The 19,084-nt window shown below is 34.3% G+C and overlaps 1 long non-coding RNA gene across 1 annotated transcript in view; it reads left to right on the forward strand.

The window, feature by feature from the left end:
- Window positions 1-9,891: 9,891 nt before the first annotated feature.
- LOC25482771 (uncharacterized) overlaps window positions 9,892-19,084 on the forward strand; it is a 62,315-nt gene continuing 53,122 nt past the window's right edge. Inside the window, exon 1 of the long non-coding RNA XR_005646240.1 lies at window positions 9,892-10,647. This is a non-coding gene — a long non-coding RNA (uncharacterized lncRNA). The remainder of the gene's footprint in view (window positions 10,648-19,084) is intronic.

Raw genomic sequence — 19,084 nt, forward strand, 5'->3', positions numbered from 1 at the left:
ATGAACCATATTCAGGTAAGTTTTGTGTAGGTGGCTGAGTATGATTGGTAGTTTCTATGTTAGAAGGGATATCAGGTTCAAAAATTTCAGGGTTAGGTGCTTTGGTTATGTCAGGTTGATGTTGGTTAATATTTGAGTTATTTACAGGCTCAGGTTCAATGACAGAAGTAACAAGATGGTTTGAATGATACTGCCATTGAAAGGGTTGATTATGATTGGAATAGGGAAGAATATGTTCATGATATGTTACATGTCTAGAAGCAAATATATTTTTGGTGTTAAGATCAAATATAATGGCTCCTTTGACACCTTGCTTGTAACGTAAGAAAAGAGACTTTGTGTGAACTGAGTGAGAAAATATTGTTTTCTCAACGTAAGAAAATATTGTTTCAAACTAAGTAACCTATGATTAGACGAATGACCTAATCTAAAATGCCATAAGGCTTCTTAAGGCAAAAAGGAAGAGTTTTGTGAACTGGCTTGAGATGAAGCTATGACAGGTTGAGGTTTGGATGATGGAGAAGCTTGTATAGCTAGAAAGTACAATCCCTCTATCAAATCAGCCAAACCAATCATCTTCAAATTCCTTCTTTCCTATATTAAACATTTATCATTGTCAAAAGACACTATGCAATCATTATCAACACATAGTTTAGGCACATATAGTAAATTCAATTTGAATTCATCAACATATAACACATTCTTGGCAACAAGACCTGGGGAGAACTGAACTGTGCCAGAAAATTTAGCTATAGCCATATTACCATTTGGTAATTTGATATGAACTGGTGTAATGGACTGATAAGAATAAAAAAAATCTAATAGAAGAGCATATATGGTCACTAGCACCAAAATAAAAAACCCATGAGCCAACATTGGAATGATTCAAAGCATAGGAAAGTCTAAATATACCGGAAGTCACATGATTTATGACATGATTCACCTTGCTAGAGGAACCTTGTCGAGTCTGTAGCATATTGACAAGTTGATCATATTGTTCCTTGGTGAAACCAAAGGAATCATTCCATCTACAACTCTTTGAATCATCCATATCCTCCCTTTCTTCATGCACTTCAAGAGAGGAGTTGTTAGCCATAGCAGAATTTTTACCAAAATGTGGGGGAAATCCATGTTTTCTATAGCAAGAATCAATAGTGTGGCCACTTCTTCCACAAAAAGAGCAGATACGCTTTTGGCCAGAAGTGGATGAAGAACCACCATAACCATGTCCTCTACCTTGTGACTTAGGAAAATTCACTGAATTGATGAGTATCTTAGTTTCATCAACAGAAAGAGAAATTCTAAATTGTCTTTCATGCTGCAGCACCGTATTAATCTCAAGTAAACAATAACTTTATGAAATAGGATGTGTCAAGTTATTTTAGTGCCCCAGGTAGTAGGTTTGTTGTGCATAAAAGTAAGGGTTAATAGTGCTTTTCACCCCTGTAATATATGTTATTTTCAGTTTTCACCCCTATAAAATTTTCAGTTTGATTTGCACCCTCGTAAAATTTTTATTTTCTGGAAAACACCCTTAATAGGCCATTCAAAAATCAAAATTTCTTGAAAAAAATTCTGAAAATGGCCTATTAGGGGTGTTTTTCGGAAAATAATAATTTACGAGGGTGCAAATCAAACCGAAAATTTTATAGGGGCGAAAATCGAAAATGACATATATTACAGGGGTGAAAAGCACTATTAACCCTAAAAGTAAATAGCTAAAAATTAAAATTGATTAGAAAAGATATATATATATATATATATATATATATATATATATATATATATATAGAGAGAGAGAGAGAGAGAGAGAGAGAGAGAGAGAGAGAGAGAGAGAGAGAGAGAGAGAGAGAGAGAGAGAGAGAGAGAGAGAGAGAGAGAGAGAGAGAGAGAGAGAGAGAGAGAGAGAGAGAGAGAGAGAGAGAGAGAGAGAGAGAGAGAGAGAGAGAGAGAGAGAGAGAGAGAGAGAGAGAGAGAGAGAGAGAGAGAGAGAGAGAGAGAGAGAGAGAGAGAGAGAGAGAGAGAGAGAGAGAGAGAGAGAGAGAGAGATGAGATCAGGGCTTTCGAATCCTCTGAGTTCCCCTAATTGGTACACTGCACTTAGTTCTCATGAATATTTCTCTAGTTTTACGATGGTTAACTTAAATAGCCCTAATCAATCCCTTGACTTAGGACTCTCTTCTCATATTACAGTCTCTAATTCCTTAGGTGAGCTAATATTCTTTGAAGGTTTTACGAACGTTAACTTAATATCACAAATAAACCTTAACTTAATATCGCCCTCCCAGCAGTTTTCTGGTCTCAAAATCGCACTTTGGTCTCTCCAAATCGTAACCCTTGTTTTCATAATAGTCTTCAGCTTAAATAGACTCATAATTTTGCCCAAATCGTGTCACGTTTTTACCTTGAGTAACAAACCAACTGAATTAGGGTTTCCAGAATTGTGTCACGTTTTTGCTATCGTGACACTTTTCTACCAATGTTGAGAGCATGTTTTTGTCTTATGGAATCGTGTCACAGTTCTAGACAAATTGTGACACGTTTTTTTTTATCTTTCTTCAGGTCTTCAATTTTTCCTGTTTTTCGTACTTTATCATGCTTAATTTTTCCTGTTTTTCACAGCAGCATGGTTCAATTAGGGTTACATCGGAATCATCTCAGACCTAATCTCTAAGAGATTGACCGATCAGCTAAAGTGAGGGTCATTCTCGTTGGTTTAGGTTCACCACACCCTAGTTTCTTCATCATGGAAAGGGGCATTAGATTGATACTTGCCCCTAAATCACACAAAGCTCTTCCGACATTCACTTTCCCAATGGTACAAGGAATAGTAAATGCTCCAGGATATTTCAACTTAGGAGGGATTTTCCTTTGGAGTATTAATGTAATTTTTTTTTTCTTCTATCAATCAAAAGTAAGTATTCATGTATCGTCTCCTCATGGACTAGTGCGATATCACAAACCATTCAACATCGTTTATCATTTTAAGTTAAAGAGTAATTTGGTTTATTTGTTTAAAACTATGAAAACTATAATGCGAAGATAAAAGTTGAGAGTAATAAGGCGTAAAAACGTTGGAATTAGAATTCGTTGATTATGCGTCGAACATAACCTAATAATCACGTATATGGATTGTAGCGTTTTACCGATATTATCACGTATCGCTCGACAATACCACTCATGTCCAAATGATCTTGTCAGGTCAATTTTATTGTTTAATTGTTGATTTCTCAAACTAATAAACAATCCAATATTCGATCGTATCGTTTAATCGACGATTTCTCAATCTATTAAACGATCTGAAAGCTTTAAGTTCCGATACTTTGTGTGATTATCAAAACATTAGTCCTATGTCTAGAATCATTGTTTTTATAGATAAATATTCTTAACCTAGATTCAAAAGTATTTCTCAATAGCATTTAAATCAAAGATAAGGAATGAAATACAAGAGTATCATCAATATCATGTAAATTGCTAGAATCATATATTTGAAAGATCAAAAGATTACATTATCAACTTAATCAAGTACCTGTAATCCCAACTAAGGAGATTTAGTTCATCATTGTCATGAGAAAATTACAAAAGTGGAAGGAAAGTTGAGAATCCATGCCAAGAACTTGATTTCTCAAAGAATCTTGATGAATCCACACTCAATCACTATTGCATTATGTAAACAGTGAAATTTCGCCCTATTTTCTCTCTAAAAGTATGATAGAATAATCTTTGAAATGAGGGAAATGGGCATTTATAGTTCTGCATAAAAGTGAAATCTCGCCAGGCAGGACATATATCGCTATGGCGACATCAGCTTTCTTTGCCAGTGAGTTTCTGCCACGTCATCATCCACTTGCCTCACACCACCTTACCTCGCCAGGCAGAACATTGTCGCTATGGCGGCATCTGGTCTCTAAAAACATAGCCTCTGGAAGTCCCTTCCCGCCGTGGCGACAGGTTGCTGCCATGGCGACATTTGATCGTAAAACACTTAGGTTCTGGAGATACATTCTCGCCAGGGCGACATTTGTTGGTTTTGCTCCTTTTTATGTTTCTTTCATTGGTTCATGTTCTTACTTTTTCATGGCCTTTCCTCAAATAACTTTTGAAACAAGTAATCAGAAGTGCTTAATATACATTATGAGTTTAACACTTTCTAGCACTTATCAAGTATGGCACTACAATTTTCTGAAAGAGCAATATTCTCATCATCCTTTGGCCTTCTCCTTCCGATTAACAAGTCTTTCATAAATTTAGCATAAACCGGCATTTGATCAAGATCTTCACTAAAAGGAATGTTAACCTGCAGTTGATATAATAGTTCTATGAACTTCTTAAATTGCCCTTCATCCTTCTTTTTCTTCTTTGATAAATAAGGATAATGAAGCTTCACATACGATGGAACTTCTTGTGGCTTGTTTCCATATTTCAAAGTTGGCTCTTAGACTTACTCAACATAGAATCCACGTCTATCAAAGGCTCACTTTTTTCTTCCTCGTCATTTTTTTCCTTCCTTTCATTTTTTTCCTTCCTGTCATAAGTCGATATTGGATAGAACTGGGTAAACAAATTTTTGTTTGTTCTCTTTCTCTCGCTGTGTTCTGTCTTTTGCTTGTATTTATAACTGTCACCCACGTTGTTTTGGTTGCTTGATTAATTTGCTCCACAGATTAAGTATTTTATTGGTGTGGTTTTCAAAGAATTCACAACAAACTCTTATGGCGTTAAAAGATCAAGCATGATCCTCTTTCTCGTTAGTTTTAAGTAATGAGTTTTCTATTGATCGCAGAGCTGAATTATTGCAGCTTAAAGTTTTTTTTTTTTTTTTTTTTTTTGAGAAATTGCAGATTAAAGTTTTAAGTTAAAGATTGTTTTCTTCAACTTTGTTATCTATATAATAGGTCCTTTTCATAGAAAGTTAGTATAACATTGGCAATGTCATCTTATAATATGTTCCTCAAGACATACCATACTTCACTTAAATTTCTTCATATTTATATCTAATAAGCATAAGCATTTTGTTACGGTCTTATTTTACTATGTAACCTGAGTTTTGAAAACTAAAGTTCTAATAATAAGGGAGAATAAGGCTATTATAGAAAGAAATTAAATAACAGAATGCATCAAAATATATAAGACACTTGGAAAGGAAATTCCATAAATTCATCATCCAAAATCTCACGCTCCTGTAATTCCGGCGAAATGCGACATTAATGAAAACAAACAAATTGCAATAACAGTAAAAACAAACAAATTACAATAACAGTAAAAACAAACAAAAAATCATGACGAATTAGAGAGTGAGAGAGAACAAAGCCTTCTGAGCAACATTTTTGCGCTTCTCGTAAAGCTTGTCAGTGAGGTTACGAAGCATGGCCGTCGGCATCAATTGTCCGCCATGGAAACAACTTCTTCGCAATCAATTACCATACTTTCAGCAATGGTAATCATGCTTTCAACAAAATAGATTATGGTGCTTTAAAGATGCGTATATAAAACTTAATTGAACATCAACATGGCATGTAAGTGGTCTTTTTGCCAAGACCGCGTTGAAAATTGAACTCATATGTTGGACATCCATTTACTAACACAGATGCAGTTGTTGTAGTAACACATTCCATAATCCATTTACGCCATAAAGTAGGAAAGTTCATTTGGTAATAACGGCATTTAGGTATTGCCAATCAACATAATCAAAAGCCTTTTCAAAGTCTACTTTAAAGAGCAACAACTGTTTTTTCAAACGGCGAGCCTCGTCAACGATCTCGTTAGCGATTAATATATCATCCGAAATTTTCCTACCATTACCAAAAGCATATTGATGTTCTAAAATGACGCTTTCAATGACACGGCTCAATCTATTGGATAAAACCTTAGCCAACACTTTATACATGCTTCCAATCAAAGAGATAGGCCTAAATTCTGACAACCGTTGAAGAATTTCAACCTTTTGTATAAGAGCAATGAAAGTGTTGTTAAGACCTTTGAAAAGCTTCCCATTCCAATGAAATTCAGAAGTAAAACCCATAAAGCGTCTTTGAGCTCCCCCCATAAATCCTTTATGAAACCAAAATTGACCTCATCTGGCCCCGGACTTTTATAACTGTCACATTCCCACACTGCTTGTTTCAATTCTTCAACGTTGAAATGTTTTTTTAAGGCTCCATGTTGCTCCCAAGTTAGAGTTTTGAAAGAAAGGTTCTCAACAAAAGGCCTATCCTGATGAGAATCACTGAAATGGGCAGCAAAATGGTTAAAAACTATATTTTTGATATCGGTAACGGCCCCAACTTGAGAGCCGTTAACTAATAGGGAGACAATAGAATTCACTCTTCTTTTGGAGCACATGAAACCGTGAAATTTTTTAGAGTTAACATCACCTTTTTCCACCAATTAATTCTATATTTCTGCCATTGAATGCTGGTGTTGAGCTTAGATAAAGAGAACAAATTTTGCTAACAAAGTGTGAAGATCCTCAACCTCTTTAGTGTCCAAAGTAAGGTCCTCGCCTTTAGAATCTAGATAGGCTATACTCTCTTGAATGTCGTTGATTCGAGCATCTAAATTCCAAGTATGATTATGATGCCAATCTTTAAGGCTGCTTCTGATCTTTTTTATTTTTATTTTTCCTTATGTACATAGCCTTCCCATCTTGACACCTGAAAAAAATTCCATTTATCCTTGACAAATAGATGATAACCCAGAAGATCAGTCCAACATTTCAACATACGTTGCAAGCGAGGCCCCCAATTTCCCTCGTCAATCTTTAACATTATAGGACAATGATCGGATAGACATCGAAGGAGAGCTCTTTGAATCATATTAGGCCATTTAATACACCAGCTTTCAGAATGTAAGAATTTGTCTATTCGGCTCATGGATGCCCCATCGCCTCAGAACCAAGTAAAAATTCTGCCACGTAATAGTAAATCGAAGAGAGTATTACTATCAATGAACTGATTGAATGGAGTAAAATCCTCATGAGTCTGACCCAATGCTCGACTTCTGCATTCAAGAAGGGATCTAATAGCGTTGAAGTCTCCGCAAATACACCAATTGTCTTCTTTGTTATTATTAATAATGTCACCCAAATATAACCACAGAGTTTGCCTACCAACAGGATCACATGGTACATACGCATTGGCAGTAAAAAACTCACAACCACTTTTGACAAAGCGACCGTAAATAATAAGTGAACTATCCAAGCTCCAGTTGTCCCACACCTCCACTTTCGAGGTATCCCACAAAGTTAAAATACCGGCTGAAGCTCCAACAGATGGCTTAGAAGAGAAGCCAAAAGCAGTAGAACCCCACAGAGAGGTACAAAGTCATCAATATTTTCGAGTTTAGTTTCTTAAATACACAGAACCCAAGGTTGATGAGACCGAACAAACTTCAAAACATCTTTCCGCTTCTCCCAACCACCCAGACCACGATCATTATATGAGATAATATGCATAATAACGGAAAAAAAAACACCCCAAAAACCACACCACAACAAAACAAACAGTCTTTCGAATTGGCTATAGGCCTAGCCTGCTCTTTAATTTTATCTTTAACATTATCGTACTTGACACGAACACGCCGACACTGCTAATAATTTAAGGAAATCACATAATTCAGTGTAATTATATGTGTTGGTGTCGGACACGTAGAACACGACTAATCCGAGAAGTGTCCGTGCTTCATAGGAAAGTAGCCATTGTCGGAATACCTTGAGAACCAGCAGACTTCTTTGAGGAATGATTGATGTTGCTGATGAAAGTGTGACGATGAACGCGGCTTACAGGTCCTTGATCTGCCACGTGATTGAAACCCATATCTTGAGATCTAATCATAATTGTTGTTGCGATAGCAGATAGGAATGCTAGTGTAGCGATCAGGGCTTCTGCCATGATCATCTAAATAGCGCAAACCACTTGCACATGAACAAGACTTGTGGAGCTGTTCACGTTGCGGCTTAGGGGACCTATAATAATGATATATCGTAGGTGTCATAGATAAGAACAAGAGTTTAAACGTCACAACCTATACATATAATATAAATCAACATCTATCGTTGTAATTTGAAGATTTTTTGTTTTAGACCTTCATGAATTTTGATTGTACAAAATCGATGATATGACAGGGGTAAACCAAAATTCTCTCAAATTACAAGGGGCGAAAGTACCTTAAATTTTGTAATTTGATGTCATGAAGGTCCAAAATCAAAAAATCATCAAATTACACGGTTGGAATCTAAACAAATTTTTTTACGAGGGTAAACCGAAAATCGCTAATATTACAAAGGGGTAAACATATATTAACCCAAAAAATGATTATAATTTATATGTTGTTAGCGCAATAGAAAGAACGGTTAAAAAAATATATACTAACGTTAATCCGTCCAATGCTAGTATATATAAAGCACGTCAATTGAAAGACAAATTAGCGTTTAGATAAATATAATGATAATTTAAAGTATCATTTTGGGAAAAAAAATATAGGTGGTTATTTATAAAACAAAACACCATAGAAGTAGTTTAATACGTGAACTTATAACTACAAACGCTTAATAGGGCTTGTTAAAAAAATGATGTTGAGAAACTAAAAGTCGTATTATAGGTGATTGCATCCTATATATAGAGCACTAGCTACAAACAATCTACCCAATAACTACCAACTACAAATATTTCTTTTGACTAGACTAATTTTAAAAGTTAGCATTAGAGAAAATTATTATTATCCTTAACTATAAAATGAATAAAATTGTTAAATTGAGTTTTACATTAATTAGTGTGTAAAAAACTATTTTGTAAATGCATTATATTTTACATTGGGAGTTACCAACACAACAAATCTTCAAAATGTACATACAAACCGATGAAGAAAATCATTGGGAGGGTGACCTCAACAGAACCATAAAGAAAATGTTTTTCGATAAGGTATATTTTATTATCATCCATCAATTTATTTACTTTGGGTAAGTTTAAGAAAATCTATCTAGATCAATTTTGTATTGTAGTAGACTAGAATATTAATGCATAATTAAAGATTGCTTAAAAGCAATTTTGATATATTTATTTGAATGATCAGGTTGCATTTGGTAAATTCAAGTACTTAGCCTTGTCTGACTATCCTGAGCTAAAGGATGTGTGGTATGGTCAACTTCATCACAATGTGTTTTGCAATTTGAAACATCTTGTGGTGGAAAGATGTGATTTCTTATCACATATACTTTTTCCATTAAATGTAATGCAATTGCTACAGACATTGGAAGAACTAGAAGTAAAAGATTGCGATTCATTAGAAGCAGTGTTTGATGTGAAAGGTTTGAAGTCACAAGAAATAATGATTAAACAAAGCAGTCAATTGAAAAGACTGACTTTATCTAGCTTACCCAAATTGAAGCACATATGGAACGAGAATTCTCATGAAATTATCAGCTTTGGAAAGTTATGCAAGGTGGATGTTTCTATGTGTCAAAGCTTGTTATATATCTTTCCATATTCACTATGCCCAGATCTTGGAATTATCAGATAAAGTCTTGCGGAGTCAAGGAAATTGTTCCAATGGAGGAAGCTAGATCAATGGAAATTAATTTTAATTTTCCCCAATTGAAAATTATGGTACTGTGTCTTTTGACAAATCTTAAGAGTTTCTATCAAGGAAAGAATACTTTAGAGTGCCCTTCATTGAAGACTTTGAATTTATATCGTTGTGAAGCATTAAAGATGTTTTCTTTCAACAATTCAGACTTGCAACAACCTTACTCGGTTGATGAAAATAAAGACATGGTATTCGAACAAGCCCTGTTTTGCATTGAAAAGGTAAATCCCACCATACCTTGTTTTTCTCAAATATAATAATACTTTAGTATTAATTTTCATTTTGGATGTTTATTTTTCAGTTGAGCCCCAACCTGGAGGAATTGGTAGTAAATGGCACAGATATGTTGGGGATATTGAATGGTTATTGTCAAGAAAATATCTTTCATAAAGTTAAACTACTTCGTTTACAATGCTTCGATGAAACTCCAACTATTTTTCTGAATGATTTCCATACAATATTTCTTAGTCTTGAAACATTTCAAGTGCGTAATAGTTCTTTTGCAACATTGTTCCCCACTAAAGGAACCACTGATCATCTCAGTATGCAACTTTCAAAGCAAATAAGAAAGTTGTGGCTTTTTGAATTGGAAAAGCTCAAGCACGTTTGGCAGGTAGACTTTCCATTGGATCATCTTCTGTTCTAATATCTTTCACAAGTTTAACCTATTTGAAAGTGGACAATTGCAAAGAGTTGATCTATTTGATAACATATTCAACAGCTAAATGCCTAGTTCAACTCAAAACATTAATAATAATGAATTGTGAGAAGATGTTAGATGTTGTGAAGATTGATGAAGAAAAAGCAGAGGAAAACATCGTATTTGAAAACTTGGAATACTTGAAATTTACTTCGTTGTCAAGTTTGAGAAGCTTCTTCTATGGGAAACAAACATTCATATTCCCATCTTTGCTTTTTTTCATTGTTAAAGGATGTCCTCAAATGAAGATCTTCTCATCTGCACTAATAGTAGCACCATACCTCGCAACAATTGAGGTGGAAGAAGAAAACATGCGATGGAAAGGTGATCTTAACACAACTATTGAACAAATGTTCATAGAAAAGGTACACAATATCATTATTATTTATGAAAATTGTTTGCTTTATTATTCACTTAATTAAACAAGGCTCACAATATTAATATGGTGCATGTTTGGACAGTGAGTTGAACAAAATGATGATCTGATAAAAGGGCTTTAGCTCCTTTTCTATTTAAAAACTAAATAAAGTCTAATGAAACATACTATGACATGTGAGAAAGCGGATGGTATGATAATCAAACTAAATATTATTATTTTTTTTGTGAAAAATCAAACTATATAAATTGTTAGGTCATTTTAAAAATATGCTTCAGACTTTATCTTAAAATCAGTTTACAGTTTTCGATTTACGGTTGCAATTGTTTGAAGTACTTCGAAATTAAGAGTGAAAAGTGAGTTTTTTGAGCAAACGTTACCAAATAGTGATGTACTGTATTTATTAATTAATTACTGTTAATAATTTGTGAACAGGAAGTCTCACATTTTAATTAATATATTGAATGAGACATCATCTATCCTCACATTTGCAAGGTAGCCAACACTAAATTCTTCTCTTTTCAAACATTTTATTTTTTTCACTTGGGAATTATTATCATTTGATTGTGGAGTGTTTTTTTCACTAGGGAATTATTATCATTTGATTGTGGAGTGTTTTTTTCACTAGGGAATTATTATCATTTGATTGTGAATTTTATTTCAAGATATTTAGAAAAAAGGTGTTCGGTGAACATTATAATATTCCATGGAACTTTAAGAATATGGATTATAATAGGTAGTTACATATGAATTTATTCTCATCTTCATGGAAACTTTATTTCCACCCTTTTCTTTGGAATTTTTTTTTCTATTCTCAGGAACATTTTATACTCGTGAATAAAATTTAGTAAAATTCTAACAAACATAGTCATTTATATTTCTATCATTGTATTCCCAAAAATCTACGAATATAATTTGAATCCTTGTAAATTTACTTTTTTGTTTTGTTTTAATCTCTATAAAAAGCAATTTTTATTTGTCTCTGTGAGTTTAACTCAGTTGGTAGGGATATAACACAAATACGTTGAGGCCATATTTCAAACCCCTAACACTTATCTTTTGTTTATTTAATTTTTAGTCCTTCAAGTTTTTTTTCTTCTTTTTATCCAACTTTGAATTTTGTTTTGATACTTGCAAAATATGACCATTTTGAAATCATTCTTTGAAATACCCATTTTAGTCCTTATTTTGAGGGTTAAAATCAAATATATGACATATTATAAGGACTAATTTTAATATAAATAAATTTTGTAAGATGTAAAATGAAACAACAAGAATCAGAAGAAAAAATAGGGATATCTGCAGGGACTAATAATTTTTTTAAAAAAAAGAAAAATTACAGGGATTAATATCCAAACTCTTGATATTTCCGAGGACCGTTTTCTTTTTTAAATCTATTATTAATAAAATTAAATATATGTTTTCTTGACGAAAAAATTAAATATAAGTTAATCTTTTTGAACTTGTTGCTTTAGATAAATTAGTTTTGTTTTCCTGTAAAAAAAAAACAACAAAAGCTTCACTCTTTTTTAAAGCAAAAATTAATATTAATAAGCCCAACTCAACATAAAATATGCTAAGATATACCCTTCATATTGGGATGGAAAAAAAGTTAGTAGTTACTCTTTTTTAAAGCAAAAACTAATATTAATAAGCACAACTCAAAGCATAAAATATGCTAAGATATACCCTTCATCTTGGGATGGGAAGAAAGTTAGTATTACAAATATCTGCGATGGGTACGATAGTTTAACAAGTATCAGCAGATTGCAGATAAAATAAAATGATATTTTAATTATGCATTTGTTAGTTGATATAAATGCAAATATAATAGTATCGATATCCGCAAATATCTATTTATTTTAGTAAATTAAATAAAATACCCTATTATTTCTATAAAATACTTACGTATATTTCCCATATATAACTTTTTTTTTTGTTATTTCATGAAAACTATTTTGTTGTAAAAGGAGGAAGAACCTAAGTTAGCCAAAAATGACAACATAACATACAACCAAAGTTGACACACATGGAACATATTGTGTCCATTAGCGTAGAATGGTGGCAATGTGACAAAGTACGGAAGAGTATGGTTAGCAAGCGCTAAACTTAGATAGAAAAGAACAATTTTGCAAGCGTGTGAAAATAGGGTTGCAAGCGAAAAACCTATTAAAATAAGGATTTCCGGAATCCATCAGAATTGAGAGAAAAGTCTCTAATATTATTAATGAATAAAAGTGTGCCTCTTAGGCTATATAAGTTCAGCTTATATAGTGAAAGAAATAACAAACCCTCGGGTCAAAATAAAATAAAACGAAATAATAATAGAAAATTACTATGATTTGGCTAAATAATAAATACTACTAAATTACTAACAAAACCCTTCTGCATCAGTCTCCTCCACCTCTGAAGAATTCGATCAAGTTCTCATTCTGATAAAGAGCTTCCCATGCATGTTGACTCCTCCAATGAGCAAGAGATCATCCTCCTGGATCCCATTGAGTGAAATGCAAAGATAGTTTGGTTTGAAAAATAAAACAGTTTCCTTTATACCATTGAAGAAATGTAGTAGCAGCATGTCGAATACTTTCTAGATCCATCATTTTTGGAAACCAATCCTTCCTCTTGATTAAAACTTTAGGAGCATAAAAACTATCCTTGTAGATCATCTTCCTATGCAAAACAATTAACAACCTTCTGTGTTGAAAGATTAAAGGATATCTCTCAATCAAAGGGTGGTAAATAGGATAAAGTAGTATTGCGCATAGCTTCGACACGAGAGTTATAGACACCAATCACCATACATTCCTCATTAGCTTCTTTCCCAAAATTTGTCGCTCCATAAATAAGTGACATTAGAACAGAAGGAGGAAAAGTCTTCCATTTGAATAGAACCATAGGAACACGAACTCTTCCCCATTCAATCATTTTCCTACGTAGCACATCCACTAACATCATTTTAAGAGTAAAATCGAGTTTAACCAGCTTGTAGATATTGAAAACCTAGTAGATATTGTATCTGTGGCGAACTGCAATGTGCATAATATTTTTGGCATTCATACCAATTCCAATGATAGTCAGCAGATGATGGAGCAAGACTGGCTTGAATTTGACAAGTATCATAAGCTGCCTTGACAAGAAATAGTGGCGTCCTCACAATTGCAATTAAATGCTGAGAAAAAAAACACAATTTTGGATTGAGGTGATTGGTACAACTCCTTGGAAGGCTCTTATGCGCACCCTGTAAAGTCACTACACTGCCAAACATCTTCCTTAAACTGTGACGGCCAGATACATCAACAACTGCCCATAAACCTTGCTCAATTTGCGTACAGTAACGTAGGAAGTAGGATTCTCTGATAGAAACAATTGGTGACAGCCTTTGCAACTCTTCATACATCTTGGATGAGGGTGTTGGGTAAAGCGGTTCTAGGTAAACTGAGTGTTGTAGCCATGGTGGCGCGAGCGGTGGCTGCGGAGAGGGAACTAAGTCCGGTAGATCTTTTACTAACCCCTTAAGACGTGCCTGATTAACATGAAGTGCAATTTCAAGTACAACTTTTGTACTCAATGTTTCTGATACCGACTCCACCTTTACTAATTCATCTACATAAACCGGCACAGAAATTGAATGCTTTTTGGTGGAGAGAGATGAGCCTCCTAGAACTTTGTTTTCAACATCACCCTGCAATTGACTGCAACTAGCAGCCGATTCTGTAATTTTATCCATAGCTTCGGCAGCTACCTTCATGTGATGCTCATTAGAGATTGTGTCAGATGTGCTACAACCTACTTCTTGAACTCTATCTCCATCTTTTGATTCAACTGTCGCAGCCGTTACCAAGCTTTCTTCACAAGAACTGGCATTAGTCGAAACAGATGTTGAAAACGCTTCGGTCGTCAGAGCAACGTCGATCTCCTCTTTCAACGTCGTAAGAATTCTTATAATATATGTTATCAAAACAGAATGTCTAGCAATATCTTTAATCGGCTTACGTGAGTTACCTGATATTCCGGAAGCATGTCTCAAAAGGTCGGAAGGAGTAATCTTTGTTGTAACAAAATGGACAACGATATATCGAATCAGAGATTTCAAATTTGTAGTAATCATCCGTCAACCTGTTGTAATATCTACGCTCATAATATTCCAAATCAGATGAATTGGCATATTTTGATTTTCGGTACGTAACAACAGTAGGGATGTTATTACAAACCCTAATAGCTGGAATTGGTTCTCCTCCTCCGTTCGGATTGTTTCTGTTGTTGTTGTTGTTGGCGTTGTTGTTGTAAACCTTAGCTGTCCATGCCGACATCTGATCTAACAGAGCTTTGATGTCCGTGGTAAGAGTCGTGGTTATGCCGATTGCCGGCAAACTCTGCCCTCGTCATCAGTTGATCTCCCATGGCTGATCCGTTAGGAAAAGAACATGATAAACCTGCTCTGATACCAACTGACGCAGTTCGGAAGCATAGGGTTAACAAGCACTAAACCTAGATAGAAAAGAACAAGTTTGCAAGCGACAAACTTGTGAAAATAGGATTGCAAGCGACAAACATATCAAAATAAGGGTTTCCGTAATCCACCAGAATTGAGAGAAAAGTCTCTAATATTATTACTGAATAAAAATGTGCCTCTTAGGCTACATAAGTTCTGCTTATATAGTGAAAATAACAAACCCACGGGCCAAAATAAAATAAAACGAAATAATAATAGAAAATTCTTGAAAATTACTAAAATTTGGCTAAATAATAAATACTACTAAATTACTAATAAAATCCTCCTGCATCACAATGCAACCTAAGCATCAACTTCTTGTCTTTTCTTGAGCAAAAAGGGCACGGCCCCTATAGTGGAGTCTTATCTTGCATCTGCTCTTCTAGACAACTTTATATTGTGTCATCCCAATTTAGAATGAAAACATTTTAGTATGTGAACTCTATGAGGAGAAAGAACTTCCCCAACTACCATCTGCCTCCAAGGCGTAACTTGCCTAACCTTTCGCTCATTCTTCTAGAGATTGAATTTTTGTAAGTATGGCAAGCTTTTTATGTTCCTGCAAACACAACCACATGATAAAAAGTGAAATAACACAATCATTGTTATGATCGACCATGTCGATAAAAGAATAATAACAACAATGCTCTCATATAGTTCCACTTGAGTCACTAAATGAGCATTATTAGGGCTTGAGTCACCCTATACATATTGTTGCTATTTTACTCTTAACTATTCTAAATATAGACTGAATCTTTCCCCACCCGAATTCCAAGTGTTTGGCTACATATAAGTCGAGCAAGCTCCTCTTTCCATCTGACAGTATCTATTGCAGTCAAGAAGTAATTACACATCTATAGAAACTTCTAAAACTTCGTTGACAGCTCTGGAAATATCCATGCTTACATCTTTAAGACCTATATTTTATCTTAAGTCCAATAAAGTACAAATTAGTTGATGGATAATCCTAAGCCTTAGATGACAATATAATGAGGTATATTATAGAGAGTAAGGGTAAAAACCTTCATTAAGATTTTGAGTTTTAAACGAGCATTACAACGACTTATTTAATGACTAATTAAAATTGAAAACAATGAATGAAAATAATAATAGGGTTAAGATAAGGGTGAGAATTGTTTGATTAAGTTATGTGTATAATAGTGAATATGACAAATGGTAAGTATGATTCCAACATTGTCCAGAGTTGGCCAACTAACAAACCGTATTTAGTCTTTTAATGAGTTAATTGTGATATTTGTAAAATTAGGAATTAGAGCCATTAATAGGTTGTTGCGTTTATAGTTGAATTATGCATTGACATGAATGATATTGATGTTGTGTAATTTCCTATATGTGAACATTGCTGCTAAGTGTTGTTTGAACTTGAATAGTACTATTGTGATATGTGGGTTAAATATTTGAAAATAGTGCAACGTCAGTGTGAATGTGTGTTGTAAATGTGTGTTGTGAATAAAAAGTATTTTGTTGAAATATGCATTGTGTACTATATGGAATTGAGATAACCCATCTCTAACGGATGATTTGCGGACTGACTTGGGCGAACGGGGGGCGGGGGGGAGGTGTGTCTTACGGTCAAATACTCAATAAAGTGTTGGTTATATTGCCATCATATAGGTAGGGTTTGATGAACTTAAATGTTAGGGAACATATACTAGTGGTGCCTAATAGTTAGGGTATACTTGTTAGATCATAGGAGTACAATGAAGGAAATTTTCCTAAATTGTTTAGTGGGTAAATCCCTAATTTGCGTGTCACGTAAATGAATTTTGGGTCGAGTTGATCCAGTATATGATGACTTGAATGTGTTTGCCTCTTACACGAGCATACTGCCACGTCCCTTGCCATTTTTTCGTAGTTAGATGGTACCAAGTGAAATAAAAGTGTTACAGGAATTGTGCATGCATGTGTCATGCGATTAAATATGTGTTCATATGAGGAATAATGCGTCCCTCGGAAGAAAACTTATGCCTTGTGAAATAGTTGAATTGATTTATTTATATGTGTTTGTCTAATTTATTAGTATACTTTATGAAACTTGATTACTCACCCACTTTGTGTATTTGTGTTTGACGATTGCAATGATGTACAGACGCAAGAAACATGTGAGAAGTAGTGCCAAGGAGCTATTTATATTGGCGTTTGGAAGACTTTCTTTATTTTCTATTTATTTTGTTATTTGATTGGCTTGTATGTCAAGTACCTTGTATTGTAATTTTACTCTCATTGCTCTGGTGGGTGGTGCCAAGGGAGTCTTTTACTATGATACATATTTGTTAATTGTCATATTCAAACATGAAATTTTAGGTGGTGTTTCTGCATGTTTGATCGATCACTCTTTTTATTTTGAAAAATTGAACATTTCTATTTGGATAAATGGTATGTATGCATGCTATGTCCTAAGCCTATGTGCTAGTGTTTTGTGAAACTTAATTAAAAGTTTCTATAGGAGATATTGTTTGGGTTTGGAATTATTGAAACTATATAATTCAAAACAAACAAAGACAGTCATCTTAAGTGTATCTTATAAGAATTATCTACAGCCCTGCTTGATCTGTATGACGACAAATGTTAACAATTTCTCCATAATCTTATGTAAAATTGTACATAAAATGTTGACAAGCACCTACACGACATACGTATAAATATCAGCTCAATCCACATTGTAAGCCAAGTTTCAAACATATATTGTAAGAATGCAAACAAGGTTCAATTCAATCAATGACACATTAACAGATAAAACAAAAGAAGAACATTGCCACAATCATTACACAAACAAACACCTAATCAAGATAACTTTTTCACATAAAATTTACACCCCATGAAATTGAACAAAGCAAAGATGTTAAATCTACAATCAAAAATAAAAAGCCAACCGTAGAAACAGAAAAACTGAAACATACCTCCAATATTCAAATTCGGACAATAAACGTAAGTTGATGGATTATGATCCAATATTTGCTAAAAACATGTAACATAAATTTTACATAAAGAATAACAAGCACTGCCATCTGAAATGCATACTATCGCCATTTCCCTTCTGCATGTGACCAGCGATCAATGTCTCATGTTGCGAATTCGATGAAAATCACACCAATAACAACTTGATGTGTGGAGCAAGAGATAATCAAGCAACCAAAACAAAGTGTATGGAACAATTAAATACAAGCCAAAAGTAGAAAACAACGGCGAGAAAAACACAAAGAAGAGAAGAACACAAAAGAATTTGTTGACCCAGTTCGGTCCAAATTGACCTAGTCTGGGGGAGAGAGCAGCCCTCCGATCCACTATATGATGAGTAACGTTACAAAAGAGAAATCAATGGGTTACAAGAATAAGTCTCCCGCCTAATTCTACCCAAAGTCCCAGCCTCTTCCCGTAACCAAGAGACTCAATCCTAATAGTGTTTCCCAAGGTGAATCAACCCACAAACCCTAGTGTTTGTTTCGAAGAGATAAACTCTATACAAACCCTAGTTTTGTTGTTGCCTTTTTAAACCCTTGTTTCAGCCCCCTCTATCTCTCTCTCTCTCTCTCTCTCTCTCTCAAAATAGCCTGATACAAGGTCTATATTTATAGTGAAAGTTATCCCTTAAAAAACTGAAACAAATCTTCAATAAAAATACGTTTTATTTTTATCTACCATCGCACCATCGTGGCACGATTCGATCCAATCGTGGCACGATTTTTCCAGTGATTGCTCCAGAATTTTGCTTCAACAATCGTGGCACGAAGCTTCTCCATCGTGGCACGATTCCTGCAGATCCTGATTTTAAGTTAACTCTCACAATTCTCACCTTGACTTCAAATCAGTGATGATGCCAATCATCAACCTCCTTGCCGCTCTTTCCCTTGCTTCCCACTACTCCAAGTAGCTCCACAAGTTTACACCCTAACCTCTTCAGCCATCGGAA

The sequence above is a fragment of the Medicago truncatula genome, chromosome 1 (genome assembly GCF_003473485.1).
Source record: "Medicago truncatula cultivar Jemalong A17 chromosome 1, MtrunA17r5.0-ANR, whole genome shotgun sequence".
NCBI classification, from domain to species: Eukaryota; Viridiplantae; Streptophyta; class Magnoliopsida; order Fabales; family Fabaceae; genus Medicago; species Medicago truncatula.